The sequence below is a fragment of the Heterocephalus glaber genome, unplaced genomic scaffold, assembly GCF_053883595.1.
Source record: "Heterocephalus glaber isolate CG9 unplaced genomic scaffold, H.glaber_assembly_v1.0 deba00001509, whole genome shotgun sequence".
NCBI classification, from domain to species: domain Eukaryota; kingdom Metazoa; phylum Chordata; class Mammalia; order Rodentia; family Bathyergidae; genus Heterocephalus; species Heterocephalus glaber.
The window spans coordinates 38,188,474-38,205,254 of NW_028258325.1; positions in this window are offsets into that span (position 1 = coordinate 38,188,474).

Sequence of the window (16,781 nt, forward strand, 5' to 3'; positions counted from 1 at the left end):
TTCATTTCAGATGCCCATTTTTGGATTGGGTCTTTAAATTTGGGAGGTCTGATCTTTTTAAATTCTTTATAGATTCAAGATAGTAGACCTTTGTCCAAGGAAGAGCAGGTAAAGATTTTTTTGCACATTGTGGGTTGTCTCTTCACACTGCTGGTGTTTTCTCTTGATGTGCAGAAGCTTTTTAATAAGAAGAGATCCCACTTGTTGATTGTTTGTGCTAGTTCACGGGCAACTGAGGATTTGTTCATAAAATCTTTTCCTACACTGATGTCTTCAAGAGTTCTACCTAACCTCTGTTACAACCGGTTCAGGATTTCTATTTAATATTTAGATCTTTAATCCATTTTGATTTCAGTTTACAGCATGGCAAAAGACATAGGTCTAATTTTAATCTTTAGCAAGTTGAAAGCCAATTTTTGCAGCACCATTTGCTAAAGAGGCTATCTTTCCTCCATTGAGGGTGTTTGGTTCCTTTGTTGAAGATGAGATGGCTGAGTGTGTGTCACGTTGTTTCTGTATCTTCTAATCTGTTTCAATGGTCCTCAGGTCTGTTTCTTTGCCAGTACCATGCTGTTTTTATCACAGTAGCTTTGTAGTATTGTTTCAGGTTGAGGATTGTGAAACCCCTTGCCATGTCTCTGTTACTTAGTATTGCTTTTGCTATTCTGGGTCTCTTCTTGTTCCAAATGAATTTGGGGATTGTTTTCTCAAGATCCATGAAATATGCGGCTGGGATCTCAATTGGAATTGCATAGCATCTATATAGCAGTTTTGGAAGTATGGCCATTTTCACTATATTAATCCTTCCTACCCAGAAGCAGAGGATGTCTGTCCGTTTTCTGATATCATCTTCAATCTCTCTTTTCAGAGTGCCATAGTTTTCAGAGAAGAGGACTTTGATTTCTTTCATTAGGATGATTCCTAGGCATTTCAATTTTTTGGATGCTATTGTGAAAGGAATTATTTGCTGTATTTCTATCTCAGTGAGTCTGTCATTCATGTAGAGGAAAGCTACTGATTTTTGTGTGTTGACCTTGCAACCAGCTACTTGCATGAATTTGGTTATTAAGTCTAGAAGACTTTAGGTGGCGTTCTTGGGGTCTTCTATATAGAGTATCATGTCATCTGCAAATAATGACAATTTGACTTCTTCATTTCCTATCTTTATTCCTTTTATTTCTTTCTCTTGTCTAATTGCCATGGCTAATGTTTCCAGAACTCTATTGAACAAGAGTGGTGATAGTGGACATCCTTGTCTTGTTCCTGATTTTAGTGTGAAGGACTTCAGTTTTTCACCATTTAGTATGATACAGGCTATTGGTTTTTCATAGATGGCTTCTATCAGTTTGAGGTAGAGACCATCCATTCCAATTTTTTGTATGGTTTTTATCATAAATGCATGTGGATTTTGTCAAATGCTTTTTCTGCATCTATGGAGATAATCATAGGGTTTTGGTCCTTGGCTCTATTGATATAGTGTATTACATTGATTGATTTGCATATGTTGAACCATCCCTGCATCCCTGGGATGAATCCCACTTGATCAGGGTGTATGATCTTCTTGATGATCTTCTGCATTCTATTTGCCATTATCTTATTAAGGATTTTTGCATCTATGTTCATCAGTGACATTAGCCTCTAGTTCTCCTTTTCAGTTGGGTCTTTCTCTGCTTTGGGGATCAAGTTGATGCTTAGGAATGAATTTGGGAGTATTGCATCCCTTTCCATTTCATTCAAGAATTTAAACAGTAGTGACGGCAGTTCCTCTCTACATGTCTTGTAGAATTCAACAGTGAAGCCATCAGGGCCTGGGCTTTTCTTAGTTGATAAGTTTTTAATTATGTTTTCAATTTCATTGGTTGATTTTTGGTTGTGTAGAACTTTTAGGTCTTCTTCTTTCAACTATGATAATTCATATGTATCTAGGAATCTGTCCATTTCTTCTGTGTTTTCCATCTTATTGGTGTATAGGTTTTGGAAGTAGGTATTGATTATCCTCTGGATTTCTGCTGGGTCTGTTGTAATTTCATCATTTCCATTCTTAATTGCATGAATTTGGGGCTTTTTTTTCCTTTTTCTGGCAAGGTTGGCTAAGGGTTTGTCAATTTTGTTGATTCTTTCAAAGAAACAACTCTTGGCTTCATTGATTTTTTATATCATTCTCTTAGTCTCCATTGCATTGATTTCTCCTCTGATTTTTATAATTTCCTCCCTTTTAGGGCTTTTGGGGTTGTCCTGCTCTTCTTTTTCTAGAAGCTTGAGGTTCAGCATCAGGTTGTTTAACTGGGCTCCTTCTGTTTTCCTAATATGCATATTCACTGCTATGAGTTTCACTCATATGATTGCTTTCATTGAGTCCCATAGATTCCAATATGTTGTATTGTCATTATCATTTAATTGAAGGAAATGTCTGATTTCTTCTTTCTTTTAATTTTATTTTTATTTTTATTTTTTTGTGTCTTCTGCTTTAGTTTTTTTAATTTTTTTTTTATCCCATTAAGTTCATTGGTACATTTTCAGTATAAAATACAGTTACATTCATCATTGGGATCTTGTACCATTACACGAGTATATTGGTTCTTATTTTTTTCCCCTTCCCTTGTCCTCCCTTCACTCCCTCCACACTTCCCTATTTGCGAAGGCCTTGTTTCCATTTTTTTTTCCTCTTTTTCATAATCCTTCCTTTCCCTTTTGTCCCTTCCCCTACCCCTCCCAATTCCCCTGGTCTTTTAGGCCTTTTCTTCCTGTTACATAATATCTGTTATACATTTTTTTAAATTACAATATTAAGATCTAGGAGACATTACCACAGATTTTACAGAATTTAAAAGGATATAGAAAGCATATTACAAAAATCTTTTTTGAACTAAATTTGACAACTTTTAAGAAGTACCTTGGAAGATAAATTAGTGAAACTAACTCTGGAGGAAATATAAAATTTGAATAGCACCTATTAAAGAAAGTATATTCTTAGCTTCAAGACCTACCTATATGAAAACAGTAGGCTCATAAACATTCTAACTGATAAATTATATCAAACAATTAGAGCAGAAAAAAAGAAGGAACACTTCTCCCCTCATTTTAGGAAAGCAACATTGTGCTAATCTTAAAACTCAATAAAGATAATAGAAGAAAAAAGTATGGACATAGAAAGAAATTTGTTTAACAAAACAAGCTATTGGATGTCAGATCTGGCAGTATGTAGAAGTGGTTTTGGCTGGGGATTTAGCTCAGTAGTTCTGGTGCCTGACTCGCAAGCTCAAGGTCCCAAGTTCGATCCCCGGTCCAAAAAAAAAAAAAAATTAATTCTAGAAGGTGGTTTTGTTATAAGGATGGCAGTGTTTGTTCAGCATTGGAAGATCCACCCCCAAAAGTCATCATTTTAACAGAGGAAAGGAAAAAGCCATATAATCCTGTTACTAGTTGGAGAAAAAGTATTGGACTAACTTGTACAGCTGTTCATGGTAAAAGCTATCAGGAGCCTAGAAGCAGAATAGAAACTTCTCAACAGATTAAAGACCTGTACTCCATAATTCCAGTGAGAATGCTTTATATAAATGGAGAAGATACAATGCTTTCTCCTTAAGGTGGGGAACAAGGGCAGATATGCTTACTCTTTATCTGTCCATTAAACTTTGAAACCTAGTCCCCACCAAAATAGTCTGGAAGTAAAATGACACAATTAGGATAGGATTGGCACAGGAGAAGCAAAATCTTTATATGTAGATGAAATGATCATCCACAGAGAAAATACTAAGAAATCTGTAGAAGAACTTAGAACTTATTCTTGAATTTAGCAGGATTAGAAAACACAAGGTATATATAAAAATTCAGGTCTGTGTATACTTGCTATAAATGAAGAATTGGATATTGAAATTTTAAAGTTATGTAGGAGTACAAAGGTCCTAGAAAAGTTAAAAACAAAAATAAAAACAAAAACAGTGTTTGAAGACATTTAGTACCTAATTTTAAGACTTCTTCTAAAGCTACAGTAATCAAGGCAGTGTTGGTGTAAGGAAAGACATATAGATCATTGGAATAAAACAGAGAATCTAGAAGTAGAACCACACATATACGGTCCACTGAGTTTTGAAACATTATTTAACATTAACATTTTATAGAACATAAACTCAATTCAAGAGCCATGGAAGAGATAGTATTTTCAGCAAATGGCACTAGAACATCTGGTATCTGTATATAAAAAATTAACCACAAAATTTTTTTCAATACATGAAAATAACTTGTAGGGATCTATAAATCTAAATAAGAATGCCTAAAAGTATAAAACTTTAAGAAGTAATTATAAGGGAAAATATTTATGAATTCGGAGTAGGCAAGAACTTCCTAGGATACAAAAAACATGATGCATAAAAGAAGAAAATTGATAAATGAAATTCCATCAAAATTCATAACTTTAAATGACATCATTAAAATGAGAAGTAGTCCTCAAACAGACCATAATTACAATACATACAACCTATGACCAGAATATATGAAGAATTCTAAGAGCTCATTAATAGACAACCCAATTAAAATGCAGATGTAAGAAGATGATAACTAGCCAGTATAGCACAAGGAAAGGTGTGCAACTCTAGAATCAGAAAAATACTAATCAGTACAATAATAAGATTGAATTATACACTCATTAGGGAGATGAATTCAAAAGTATTAAAAGCCTTGTCATGACTTTTTATTTTTGTTGGATTCTCCCCCTTTGTGTTTAATTTGTCACAGCCAATGGATTCATTCTGCTGGGTTTCCTGGGGTTGTGATCCTCATTGTCTTTTCCTAGGCTATTGTCTAAAATTTTTTTGAGTGCCAGTTTGGTATTCATGAAGTTCCTGAGGTGCTCTTTATCAAGAAAGTATCTTATTTCTCCATCCATTTTGAAAGATAGTTTTTCAGGGTACATCAATCTGGGTTGGAGGCTGTTTTCCTTTAGGGCTTGAAATACATCACTCCAAGCTCTTCTCGCCTTGAGGATTTGCATTGAGAAGTCTGGTGTGATTCTGATGGGCTTTCCTTTGTATGTGATTTGTTTCTTTTCTCTCACTGCTTGTAGAATTTTGTTCTTCTGTTGGATTTCTGGAATCCTAACTATTATATGCCTATGTGTAGTTTTATTTGATCAAGTCTAGCTGGAGTCCTATATGTCTCACTTATTTGTATGCCAAGTTCTTTTCCCCTCCTTGGGAAGTTTTCTGCCATCACTTCTGTGAACAGATTTTTATGTCTTCTGTACTCTCTCCTCTTTCTTCATTGACTCCAATCAGTCTTATGTTATTCTTCTTTGCATCGTCTAGCAGTTTCTGGATTTATTTCTCGTGTTCCCTTACAATTTTAAAGCAATTTTTCTTTTCCTCCTCATTAATTTCAATCTTATTTTCTATATGTGAAATTCTATCCTCACATTGGTTTATTCTGCTGTGCAGACTTTCAATAGAATTTTTAATCTCTTTAAAATCTGTTTGTATCTATTTTATGGATTCCATTTGTATCCTATGTTGGGATTCCATCGTGTTCCTCAGATCCTCTATTTTTTTATCTGTGTCCTCTCTAGATTTATTAATCATGTCTTGCACCATGAGCAAAATCTTTGCTGTTATCTGAGTAATTATTTTTGATTTCATTTTTCCCAGATCATCTTTTGTTGCCAGTTCAGAGAGTCCAGGTGGTTGAGTATCAGATTGTTCCATCTCATTTCCCTTTGGGGTTGCTGTAGATGATACAGAAGTCTGTTTTTGAGACTTGTTAATGTGTCTTCTCATTTCCATGGGAGGGGGTGCTTCTTGCGCCCACATGGCTCACCTTGGGAGCTTGGGATGGCAGCGGGGAAGCTTTCTTCAAGGTGCTGGGACTGGCTGAGCTTCTCTACCCTAGGAGCTTGGGGTGGGGGTGGGGGAGCTTCCTTCTGGGTACTGAGACTAGCTCACTTTCTCTGTCCTAGGAGCCTGGGATGGCAGCGGGGGAGCTTCCTTCAAGGTGCTGGGACTGGTTGAGCTTCACTGCCCTAGGAGCCTGGGATGGAGGGGGGGAGATTCCTTCCGGGTTCTCTGATTTATTCTTTAATTTCTTCTGTGACCTATTGGTTATTCAGAAGTGTGTTGTTCAATTTCCTCATGTTTATGAAATTTTTTGAGTTTCTTTTGCTATGGATCTCCAATTTCATTGCACTATGGTTTGATAATATACAGGGAATAACTTCAATTCCTTTGAACTTACTTAAACATGTTCTATGTGTGAGTATGTGGTCTATTTTGGAGAATGACCCATGTGCAGCTGAGAAGAATGTGTATTCTGATTTTGTGGAGTGGAACACTCTGTAAACATCTGTTAAGTTCATTTGTTTAAGAGTTCGTTTGAGTTCTAGTGTTTCATTACTTATTTTTTGTCTACTTGATCTATTTGTGACAGTGGGGTGTTGAGGTCTCCCACCACAATTGTATTAGTGCATATATGACTTTTCATTTCCGTTAGTATTTGTTTTATATAGTTGGATGCACTAGTGTTTGGTGCATAGATATTTATGATTGTCATATCTTCCTCTTGGACTGTTCCGTTTACAAGGATGTAGTGTCCTTCTTCATCTCTCTTAATCAGTGTTGGTTTGAAATCTATTTAATCTGTAAAGAGGATAGGTACTCCTGCTTTTTTTGGGTTCCCATCACATGGAGTATTGTTTTCCACCTTTTAACTTTCAGCCTATGAGTTTTCTTTTGACTTAAGTGTGTTTCTTGTATGCAGCATATTGTTGGATTTTGCTTCTTGACCCATTCTGCCAGTCTACTTCTTTTGATTGGTGAATTGAGACCATTAACATTGGTGGTTATAACTGAAACGTATTGACTTGTCATTACCATGACCTTTTCTTTTTGTTGGGTTCTCCCCCTTTCCATTTAATTTCTTGTCATGCCAGATAGGTTCATTCTGCTTTGCTTCCTGGGGTTGTGATCCTCAATGTCTGTTCCTAGGCTATTGTGTAAAATTTTTTGGAGTGCTGGTTTGGTATTCATGAAGTTTCTAAGGTGCTCTTTGTCATGAAAGTATCTTATTTCTCCATCAATTTTGAAAGTTAATTTTACAGGGTACATCAATTTGAGTTGGAGGCTGTTTTATTTTAGGGCTTGGAATATGTCACTCCAAGGTCTTCTTGCCTTGATGGTTTGTGTTGGGAAGTTTGCTGTGGTTCTGATGGGCTTTCCTTTGTATGTGATTTGTTTCTTTTCTCTAACTGCTTGTAGAGCTTTGTTCTTCTGTTGAGTTCCTGGAATCTTAATAATTATATGCCTATATGTAGATTTTTTTTGATCAAGGCTATTTGGAGTCCTATATGCCTCACTTATCTGTATGTCAAGCTCTTTTCCCCTGCTTGGGAAGTTTTCTGCCATTACTTCTGTGAAGAGTTTTTTTATGTCATCTGCACTCTCTAGTGTTTCTTCACCAACTCCAATCAGTCTTATGTTATTCTTCTTTGCATCATCTAGCAGCTGCTGGATTGATTTCTTGTGTTGCCTTATAATTTTGAAACAATTTTTCTTTTCCTGGTCATTAATTTCAATCTTATCTTCTATATCTGAAATTCTGTCCTCACATTGGCTCATTCTGCTGTGTCAACTTTCAATGGAGTTTTGCATCTCCTGGAAATCTGTTTGCATCTGCTTTATGGATTCCATTTGTTTCCTATGTTGGGATTGCATCATGTTCCTCAGGTCCTCTCTAGATATATTAATCATGTCTTGCACTAGGAGCACAACTTCTCCTGTTATCTGTGAAATTATTTATGATTTCATTTTTTCCAGATCCCATTTTATTGCCAGTTCAATGGGTCCAGGTGGTTGTGGTTGAGTATCAGAGTGTTCCATCTCATTTCCCTTTGGAGTTGCTGTAGGTGATCTGGAAGTCTAGTTTTGTGATTTATTTACGTGTTTTCTCATTTTGGACTGTTGGTGCAGGGGGGTGCCATTGGTGCCCATGAGGATCACTTCCTTTGAGCTGGGAGAGGTGGGACAGGGGCCAGGAGTGGTGGTAGGGATGGTGGCCCAGAAGCCCCTTCCTCTGAGCCAGGAGTGGTGAGACAGAAGGTGGTGCAAAAGCCTTTCCTCTGTGCTGGGGGCAGAGGGAGGGATGGTGACCAGAAAGCCACTTCCTCTGGACCAGGAGCAGTAGGAGTGCAGCTCAGAAGCCCCTATCTCTGGGCCGGGAGTGTCAGGACCCAGTACCATGGTCTGGTGGTCCAGTGTCCTCTGTGTCTTTGTAGTGTGGAACCAGGTGGCTGTTCAGAGGAGCGGGCGTGGGGTTGGGGATGTCCAGCAGATTGCTGCTGAAGTGCGGGCTGATTCGGCATGTTCTGTGCGACTCATGACCTCAGTAGGGCGTCCTCAAAGTAATTGTTTACATATTTAATTTTGGTATCATCTATCTCCCAGGATTTTTTCTTTTTTGACAAGTGTTCATTCTTTAATACTACCATATATATAGCTCTGAATGTAGGTACATATGAAAATTAGTAATAATTATATAATTAATATAATGATAATTAATATCAGCTACTATCATGATAAATAGATCCACACATAAACAAATAGACACAATCAATAAGTCAAAGTTAAATAAAATGTATCAGGATAATCTAGGCTTTGCTGGAGAATTGTTGTGGTTAGATCACAGAGATGAATGCATTAGCCTGAACAGTTAATGCTCAGCCAGTAAGATTTTGCATAGGGACACAACATGATCAAATTCATCCTTCAGATATGTAACCTGATATGAGTTTGTAAAAAGATGTGGCATAGGTGGAAAGAAAAAAATTAATGTATGTATGAGGGCAATGAAGTTAACATGCAACAGAAAACGCTCAACATTTAATGCATGAGCTCTATTATCTTCCTATTTATAGGCTATGACATTGCAGAGATCCTCTTGGTGGAAGATGAAGATTACCTTCAACTCAAGACATTGTTGGTGCTTCAAAGAAAGATTAGTAGTTGGAGTCCTATGGATTCTGTTCTAACCAGTACATTCATTGTTGCAAAAAATCAATATTTGAAGCCATGAATACATATACACATACATATCAACTGGGAGATTCTATTTACACCAACAGGTAAATGAATCTCCTTTTTATAGTGATCGTATTGCAAATGCTTACTTCTCTTATGAAATAGTTATTATGGATAACCTCAGCATAGCAAGAAAAATGGGAATTCTATCACTAATTACCTATAATGTAAAGCACACACATACTCATTTTTCTTTTTCAAAACTCACTTGTTAAGAATATACCATGAAATGGTTAGGTATTTTACTAGGCAATATAGTTCCAACATTAATATGTTAAATCCCTGTAAGGAGCATATGGTTTTACATGATATTTGCATTAAAGTGAGAAGCAGTTACAACACAAAATGGTTTGTGTTACAAAACTTTTAGGAGTAAACAGTAGAAGTAATGGATGTTTTCAGAAAGAAATAACATTGTGGGCTAATTTCTCCCCCATATTAGGGATTGAACTCTGGGCTTTTCACAAATTAGGCAAGTACTCTACCACTGAGCATTTAAGAAAGACATGACTTTGAAGTTGCAACCTGGAAATAATAATTAGGAGTGAACAGACCAAACATGAGAGACAAAGAAAGTTGTTGTGGGAAGGAAAGTAACCTACTTAGGGAGGAAAATCACTTATATTAACATTAATGGAGCTTAATAGACAAGAAAAGTCCTCCCCAAACACTGATGTAGATAATATACAGAAGAACAATATTTTTGGTTGCAGTTTTAGTGTTATTTCTATTTTATTCAAAGGAGTGTATTTTCATCAAGTGAGTATAAAATATTTCTGAATTCTTCATAATATTTTATAGATGCATGCAGTTTGCGCTGCCTCAATGCTATTGACTTGTGATTTACAGGTTCCTTTGATGGATGGCAGTTGTGCATTAAACTAAAATTTTCACAGTCTTTTTTCTGAAATTGTGAGTGGCTGTGTTGGGAGGAGGTATTCTTAAAATGTTAATTATTCATCTATATATTATTTTCCTTTTTCCATCCAGTTGCCAAGAGGGAATTGCTCTCTTTTGTTTAGCTTTCTCTCTACAGATGTGATGCTTTTCAGAGTGTCAAATCAAATTATTGGAGACGTTTACAGCTCCTTTTCTGTAGTTAGGGTTCTGCTGTGCCGAAATATGATTTCAGTATTTCTAAACCTTGTTTAGATGTCTTTCTTCTAGCAGTGCTTTAGATAAATTTTACACTCACTAGTGATTCTTCTTCCTAATTTTGCTGCAGTTTTTCTGGGAAGCACAATTTCACAATGAAGCATGAAATATTATCCCTAAGCCTTGGAGTTTTATTATTTTTCTTTCTTCCTTTCTCTTTCTTTGTCTGTCTGTCTCGCTCTCTGTCTTTGTCAGTCTCTTTCTCTTTCACTCTCTTTCTTTTATAATTATCTTGAGGCTTAGACAATCTCTGTCATCTAGATTTGTATAGGATTTTTAAATTTTTGGTTACATTTTACAATATTCTGTATTGTCTTATTTGAGTATTATGTATTTCTTATTAATATGCATTCCTTTAGATTATATTTAGGATAATGAGCATCTTAGCACCTGTAATTTCTTTGATTACTTGATCACATGCATTTGTTTGTTTACCTTTTTTAGTACTAGGGATTGAACCTGGGGCTTTTGCACTGAACTACATTCTAGACCTTTTTAAATTTTGTTATTTTGACATAGAGTCTTGATGAAGTTGCTAAATTCCTCAGACTGGAGTTGAGCTTTTAGTCCTCCTGCCTTAGCCACCCAGAGTGCTGAGAGGTCAGGCATGCTTCAGGATGACTAGCTTTTGGTGATTTTTTTGATGACTATCAATGGATTTCTATGTTATCAGTTATTATTATTTTTTTACTCCTAAGCTATCCTCAATTTTGATATATTTTTCTTAAAACTTTTGTATTATTTCTCTTAAAACTAGAGATTCTGTGCACAGTAACCCCAAAGCATTTTTCACTGATTTTTCCTGTTTCATGGAATAGTTGTATCATAGAAAGGCATTACTTGCTCCCTTTCCTCATGCATACCCTGAGTCAATATGTTCCTTAGCTAGGTAACAGCCACAGGCCTTGCTGTGGAAATATTTAACCACAATCATCCCACATTCTTTACTCTTATTTGCTTTTCCTTTTCAAAATAATATTTAAAACCATAAAATATACTTCTTATGTTATTTTTTGTTTGTTCACCTCAGTAAATATTTTAAGTTCCATAGGGCAGTATTTTATTTAGTGTTTTGTTTTCACTGCTGTATGTTATCGTTCAGAAGGGTCTTTATAATATACTCAGTACATAATATAGTTATTGACTGACTCACTAGATGAGTGAACAAATATATCTAAATTATCTTCTTGTTAACACTGGGCTTTTTTTTCAAGAATGATTCAGTTGATTATTTCCTCCTCTGTATCTCTGTTTCTTATGTGTATTTGGAGCTCCTTTCAGGTTCCTCACGGTTCTTATATTTTACCTTTTATTCTCTCTTCCTTTTATCTTAAAACAAAAGTATTCTACAGGCTATTCCTGAATTCCATGTTTCTTTTATTGAAAGTTTAGGTTCTGATTTCACATTTTTGTTTCTCTATAAAATGATTTAAAAGTAGTTTTATATTTTAAGAAGAAAGTAGTTTTTTTTATAAGCAATTAATGATAAATGTATGGTATTTTCATCTTCTAAATTTTTATTACATTGCATGTGCCTTCATTCAGTTTCTTTTCATCTCTAGATGTCTGCCTATGTTTAAGAATAGGGAAGGAGTAGTTGACAGCAGTCCTCTAAATACTTTAAGCAACATCAATTTAGAAATATCCTGTGGGCTTTATTGGAAACCCTGATATCTGTGTGTTTGGTATTTTGAGTCAGTTTCTTCAAAGAGCATTCTGCCAGTTCCTAAATAGGAGTCAGAAAAAAGGAAAGGAAGTAAAAGAAAATGTCTGAAATCTCAGCATCCAACTTATGTAGACCTAATAATATTCATATAGAACTCATATACTTGAGAGCTACTCTTTCTTCCTAGATCAGGGACTCTCTGTGTCACTGTTTACAGAGAATAAATTTCTTCCTATATACAAGTGTGCTAGTACATGTAGGTGTGTATATAATTCTAAAGCATCTTTAACTGATCCTCATTTTACATTCCTCCATGTTCAACTCTTGAACCTGTTGAGGCTTCTTAGTTTCATATCAAAGAGTTTTTACTTATTTTGGGGCAGACAGTTAAAGATCAGATAGTTGGGACTTACTGAATCAACCATGTAAAACTTTGGGCTTTTCAGGTTTAAAAAATTTTTGTTACTGTATTCTTGTTTGTTTTTTTGTGTGTGTCTCTCTCTTTTGGTATCGGGGATCAAACTCAAGACCTTACACTTGTGAGGCAGGTGTGGTACCACTAAATCCCTGGCCCTCTCTTCTGTTTTTTTTTTTTTTATAAACAATCTTGTTTATGTTTTGGAATGAGAGCAAAATTAGATAAAGGTATTCCAACTATCATCTTTATATAGAAGTGACCTATTCTTTCCTGTGTTTAAATCAAATCAAATTATTTTGTCATACTCAGAAAGATATTTTCTGAAGACTGAATCACGATTTTTGAATGATATTATATGCTAAGGGTCTCAATAGGGTACTATTTAGTGTGTGTGTATATTATATATATATATATATATATATATATAAAATATATACACACAGCTTCTTTGTTCTTCACTTCAAATCTGTTAGGTACACAAGGTAAATAATACCATCCGCATCAGTCAACTTTCCCATCACACACAGTACCTGACACCCACAATTGAAAGGGGGAGAGGTTTAATTTTGCTAATGATTTAGGGGCATTCAATGCATGACCACCTGGTTATAAGACAGAAACTTCATGGCAGAAGGATGTGAACCAAAGATGCTCAAATTATGGTCTCAAGAAATCAGAACAAGGCTAGAGAGGAAGGAGCCTTAGGCAAATATAGTACCAAAGGTCATGACTCCGTGATGTGCCCAGACACCCTCAGAAGTGTGCTTCACTAATCCCATAGGTGGCTCCTAAGCCAATCCAGTTGGCACAGTTCAGCTTAATCACCACACCGTCTTTCTTATTTGAGAGCACAGGGAACTGAAACCTAGTAAAATTAAGTAACAGAATTATGGAGATCAGTTAGGCACCAAAGTTTTTGATACCTCTTATCATTTCAAATATAATTGCTTTACTACCATCTTGTGTAACAGCAATATTTAACCTGTCCTTTCATTTTCCTGAAACCATTCTGAATAAATATATTTTTATCACATAAAAGTGTTGACTATGATGAAATTACTTCTTTTTACACAACATTCTTCAGCAATAATTATATAGATTTTACCCATTACATGTCTCTGTAAAGAAAGGCCTTGTTGCAAAACATTAAGAATCCTCATGCACAAGATTTATTTTCCTTAATATAAAGTGACCAGGTGAATACAATTTTAACCTTCAGAGTTTTCTGAATTAATTTCTTGTACTAGTAGATATTAAGACTATGTTCTTGAACTCAGAAGCCTCTGAAGAGCTCAATACCATTTTATCAAGGAAGCTAATTTAGTAGAATGCAGGACGACACTCAGATCTTAGGGTATATTTCATTTTATTTTTAAAACATCATTCTTTTATAATTTTTATTCTACTCTAATACCAAATCTATGTGCTAATGTTTATATGTGTTGAAGTTCAACTTAATAATGTCTCATGGTATAGTTCTATAATGATATAACTGAAAAGTATTTTAGTAATGATTTTAGTGTTCCATTTAGACAGAATACGCTAGTCCATACAACCTCTAACATTAGATTTTAGGCAAAGGATGAGTCACTATCAAGGATCAGAAAGAGCCTAGACTTTGAACTATTGCATGTACAAAATTGGGATTTGGTGGGAAGGAGCATTAGGAATATGTGTTATATTTTCCAAATAAATTGTAATGCATCATAATAAAGAGGTTAATATAAATTATTTTAAAATCTTGAGTATATTTTTATATAAAAGTAATTCAGATGTTCAGATAAAATGAAATGTTAGTTGAAGATAGGAATATCAAAACTACAGTCAAAAATACACCAAAGCATTAATAATAACCAATAGAAAGTACAAGAGAAAAAGACTCAAAAATCATAATCTTAATCATCAAATTTCATAATAAAGAAGATAAAAATTATTTCAATTAAATATATAGTTCTCATACATAAATATGTTAGATATTAATCATCATTACTCCTACATGAAGTAGAATTTTTAAAACCTTTATGAGTAGTTAACATACAAATTAATCATAGTGGCTATATCTGTGAGAAAGAGTAGTAAATGGAATAGGCAAACATAAAAAATGGGAATCATTTGCACATATATGAACTAAATTAATAGATAGTTCATTTTAGAAAAATATGGACATTACCTTCTAATGTTGGAATGTGTATCCCTTATGCCCAAGCATTCCAACACTTAATTTTGCAGTGGGGAAATTCATGCACATATGCCTTATAACATATAAATATGTATAGGATATTAACAAAATCCCTATAATATAAAAAAGTAGAAATCATCCAAATGTCCACCTTAATAAGATGAGCATATATGCTTTGATATATCTTATAGACCAAATACTTGCATTTCCCAAAACTAATTCTCTATACGGTGGTATTAGGAGATGAAGTCTTTAGGAGATGATCAAGTTGAAATGACAGAGCCCACAAATGAGGCAGTGACATCATGAAAGGAACTTAAAGCTGTGTTACTCATTTTCCATAGGAGGATATAATGAGAAGTTGCCCCTCTATAACTCAGAGAGAGGCCTCATCAGAAATTTATCATGCTGGCATCCTGACCTTGGAATTCCAGTCCTCAGAAGGATGAGAAATAAAATACTGTTCATTGTACTCTACTCACTTTATGATATTTTGTTACAGCACCCAAACAGACTAAGGTAATATATGATGGCAATAGGTTATTATATAAAAGTATGTGTGAATAAATTACAGCATCACAATTCAATACCATACATGAATTTCAAAATTAAAATGATGAGAGAGAAAAAGACAGGCACAAAATTTCTATCAATATAATGCCATTGCTATGAACTGTACCATCAGCATTTTGCTTAAAATCACACTTATCTGTAATAAAAATAATTTATAGAAGTGAAGACAATGATAAAAGCAGAATTCATGCTAGTGGTAAGCCTTAGTAGGAGACAGGTAAGAGAAAGCTGGTGAATGTGCTCATATCTACGGTTTTTGTGTTTTTTTTTGTACTGGGGATTGAACTCAGGACCTTGAGCTTGTGAGGCAGGCGGCTGAACCACTGAGCTAAATCCCCTGCCTTGTGCATACCTAAGTTGACTCGAATGAACTCTGGGTTTGGTGTTGGTGTCATTTATGTTTATAATAAAATTGAGCTTTAATTGAATAAATATAAATATTTCAGGTTTTATTTTTAACATCAATTATATTAATAAGATTAAAAATATAAATCTATGAATAAATATGGAAATAATGTTAATGTAAAATTTGTTTCACAAGTATGTGGTTGTTTCTTGGATTTATGTATCTTTTATTCTAAATGTTTAAAAAAGCAATAAAAATAATACACTTGAAATACATTCAAGTAATGTATATTTTGGAAAGCAAACAACAACATGATATGACAACAAATATGGAAATATGACTGTTTACTAGTATGGAGTATCAATTAGACTTGTTCAGCACAGCTTCAGAAATAATAACTAATAACCCTGAATAAACTGAAACAAAGGAATAGGGAAAGATCTATTTTTTTGCCTCACATGAAGGTGAATAAACTTTTAAACAATTAAGGCTGTCTGATCAAATGAGACCCTTTCTGAAAGACAGATATGACTCTGTGCCACAAAGCATTTTGAAGTAATTTTCATATGGAGAGGTTGAATTAACTTTGCAAGTTTGACAATAGATAATTCCATGAGTACTCCATTGTTCTCTGAAAATATAAATGTCATTAATAATAATTTCCAGTAGCTTCCTAATGAAAACCTTGCAATCTCAATCTGTTGCTGTATTTAAATATAAATTTTGACTATTACAAATTTAGCATTTCTATACCTATTTCTTCATTTTCAAAATAATCCCATCCAAACATCAAGATTTCTTTTCATCAGTTAATTCTTTCAAAGGGCTTTATACAGTGCCTGGTGTATAATTATCACTTTTGAGAGCCCAGGTGAAATGTTATGGCCTTTAGTTGCTCCCCTAAAGCCTCCTGTGGTCATAGGTGAGGAATTTTGATGTGGCTGGATTAGGTTGTGTGATGCTAGGATTAAGGATGTGATGTGGGGCTAAGGGCGGTCCACCCTGTGTGTGCCTGGCAGCATCTAAAAACATGACAGGACAGTGATAAATACAAGGAAAGACTATTAAATAAAGGAGACTGCACTTGATGGCTTTGAAAAATTTTAAATATTTCAAGATTGCAAACTATGCTCAGCTGAAGAAATGGCCTCTGGAAAAATGTATACTTCAAGAACCTCTCAGGAAAATGTGGACTGGAGAAGTACCTAAGCAGGTGACCTATAAAAAGTTTTGTTAGGGTTTCAGGAACATCAAAGCTATTTCCTCAGATTACCACTGAGTCACACAAAAGGACCTTCAAGGAAATTAAATGACTGCCTCGTAGATTCTCTTGATCAAACTGTAAGACTGGCAAGACTTTAAACAGCTTATCTCCAAGACATGTG